This window comes from Microtus ochrogaster, unplaced genomic scaffold (assembly GCF_000317375.1).
Source record: "Microtus ochrogaster isolate Prairie Vole_2 unplaced genomic scaffold, MicOch1.0 UNK4, whole genome shotgun sequence".
Taxonomy (NCBI): Eukaryota; Metazoa; Chordata; class Mammalia; order Rodentia; family Cricetidae; genus Microtus; species Microtus ochrogaster.
The window spans coordinates 2,877,129-2,880,310 of NW_004949102.1; the positions used below are offsets into that span (position 1 = coordinate 2,877,129).

The 3,182-nt window shown below is 42.1% G+C and overlaps 1 pseudogene; it reads left to right on the forward strand.

Moving 5' to 3' along the window:
• The first annotated feature begins 1,712 nt into the window (after window positions 1–1,712).
• On the forward strand, window positions 1,713–2,789 carry LOC102000098 (annotated as a pseudogene).
• Window positions 2,790–3,182: the final 393 nt, after the last annotated feature.

Consider the following 3,182-nt stretch of genomic DNA (forward strand, 5'->3'; position numbering starts at 1 on the left):
GAACCATGGCGACTCCCTGACTCAGCTTCTTTCTCCCAGCATCCTGTTCTGTTTTCTCCGCCTACCTAAGGGTTGGCATATGAAATGGGCCTAGGCAGTTTCTTTATTAATAAGAAATCATTCCCACATCAACTGCCACCTGGAGGAGCGATTGCCAGAAACACAGTCCCAACTACACCAATTGGAGAAAAATATTGGTAGACAACAAGGTAAGAAAACACACAACAACACAAAGGGCTACATGGCACCATCAAAAACTAGTGGCTCTACAACAGCAAGACTTTAACACCCCAACACAGATGAATCAGAAGAAAATGACCTAAAATTAACTTTAGGAAAATGATTGAGATTACTAAAAAGAAATGAAAAATTCTCTCAAAGAATGGAGAAAAAGACAAACTAAATATTGGAAGAAATCAACAAACCCCTTAAAAAAAAACAACAAAAAGCAGTCAAACCGGTGAAAGAAATGATTCAATACTTGAAAACCAAAATAGAGACAATAAGGAAAATACAAACTGAGGGAATTATGGAAACAGAAAATATGGGCAAACAATCAGGAACCACAAATGTAGCGTAAACAGCAGAATACAAGATAGAAGAGAGACTCTCAGACATTGATGATAAGATAGAGGATATAGATTCATCGATTAAAAATGTTAAATATAACAAAAGCTTAACACAAAATATCCAGAAAATATTGGACACAATGAAAAGACAAAGCCTAAAAAACTAGGGATGGAAGGAGAAATCCAACTCTGAGGCAAAGAAAATATATTCCATAAAGTCATAGAAGAAAGCTTCCCCAACCTAACAAAGGACATGCTTACAAAAATACCAGAAGCTTACAGAACACCAAATAGACTGGACCAAATACAATAACATCACCAACAACAAAAAATTAAAAAAAAACAGGAACTAGCAATAACTGGTTATTAATCTCCCTTAATATAAATGGATTTAAGTCACCTATAAAAACACACAGGCTATCAGACTGGATACAAAAACAGAATCCATCTTTCTGCCGCATGTAAAAAAACACACCGGAACCTCAAAGGCAGACATCACCTCAGAGTGAAGGGTTGGAAAGAAACTCAAAGTAATCCCACTGAAATCAGGAACAACACACTCTCTATATTTATTCCATATAGTACTTGAAATTCTAGCTACAGCAATAAGACAACAAAAGGAGATCAAGGAGCTACAAATAGTAAAAGAAGAATTCAAACTTTTGCTGATGATATGATATACAGAAGTGACTTCAAAAATTCTACAAGGAAACTCCTACAACTCATGAACACCTTCAGTAATGTAGCTGGATACAAGATTAACCCAAAACAATTAGTCACCCTTCTTTATACAGATGATTAAACGGGCCGAAAAAGAAATCAGAGTAACAACATCTTTAACAATAGATACAAATGGCATAAAATATCTTGAGGTAAAACTAAACAAACAAGTGAAAGATCTGTATGACAAGAACTTTAAATCTTTGAAGAAAAAAACTGAAGAAGACACCAGAAAATGAAAGTTTTCCATGCTCTTGGTTAGGTAGAATTAACATAGAGAAATACAAATCTTACTAAAAGCAATCTACAAATTCAATGCAATCCCCAGAAAAATTCTTCACAGACCTCAAAAGAACAATACTCAACTTCATATGGAAGACTAAAAAATAGAAAAGCTCTCTGCTCCTCCCTGTTCTAGAGACAGCCGCTTCTTTTCGTGCAGTGCCAGCCTCGTTCCAGAGACACGATGGTGAAGGTCGGAGTGAACGGATTTGGCATTATTGGATGCCTGGTTACCAGGGCTGCCTTCACTTCTGGCAAAGTGGACGTTGTTGCCATCAATGACCCTTTCATCGACCTCAACTACATGGTCTACATGTTCCAGTATGACTCCACCCATGGCAAGTTCAAAGGCACAGTTAAGGTTGAGAATGGGAAGCTTGTCATCAACGGGAAGGCCATCACCATCTTCCAGGAGCGAAATCCCGCCAACATCAAATGGGGGGATGCCAGTGCCGAGTATGTTGTGGAGTCTACCGGTGTCTTCACCACCATGGAAAAGGCTGGGGCCCACATGAAGGGTGGGGCCAAGAGGGTCATCATCTCCGCCCCTTCTGCCGATGCCCACATGTTTGTGATGGGTGTGAACCATGACAAGTATGACAATTCCCTCAAGATTGTCAGCAACGCTTCCTGCACCACCAACTGCTTAGCCCCCTTGGCCAAGGTCATCCACGACAACTTTGGCATCGTGGAAGGACTCATGACAACAGTCCATGCCATCACGGCAACCCAGAAGACTGTGGATGGCCCCTCTGGGAAATTGTGGCGAGATAGCCGTGGTGCTGCCCAGAACATCATCCCTGCGTCCACTGGCGCTGCCAAGGCTGTGGGCAAAGTCATCCCAGAGCTGAACGGAAAGCTCACGGGCATGGCCTTCCGCCTTCCTATCCCCAATGTGTCCGTCGTGGATCTGACATACCGCCTGGATAAAGCTGCCAAGTATGATGACATCAAGAAGGTGGTGAAGCAGGCATCCGAGGGCCCACTAAAGGGCATCCTGGGCTACACTGAGGACCAGGTCGTCTCCTCTGACTTTAACAGTGACTCCCACTCTTCCACCTTCGATGCTGGGGCTGGCATTGCTCTCAATGACAATTTTGTAAAGCTCATTTCCTGGTACGACAATGAATTCGGCTACAGCAACAGAGTGGTGGACCTCATGGCCTACATGGCCTCCAAGCAGTAAGAAGCCCGCCCTGGACCACCCATCCCAGCAAGAGAGAGGCCCTCGGCTGCTGAGCAGTCCCTGTCCTAACTAACCCTTGACACTGAGCATCTCCCGCACATTTTCCATCCCAGACCCCCAGAATAGCAGGAGGGGGCTTAGGGAGCCCTACTCTCTTGAATACCATCAATAAAGTTCATTACACCCCTCTAAAAAAAAACACAAATAGAAAAAAAAAACTAATATACCTCAAGACTCAGGAAAATGACTTTTGTGTATACACCCAAAGGATGCTCAATTATTCCACTAGGACATGAGCTCAACTATGTTCAAAGAAGCATTATTAGTAATAGCTAAAACATGGAAACAGCCTCAGCTGAAAATGGATAAGGAAAATGTGGTAATTTACACAATGGAGTACTACTCAGTGGTAAAAAATAATGACA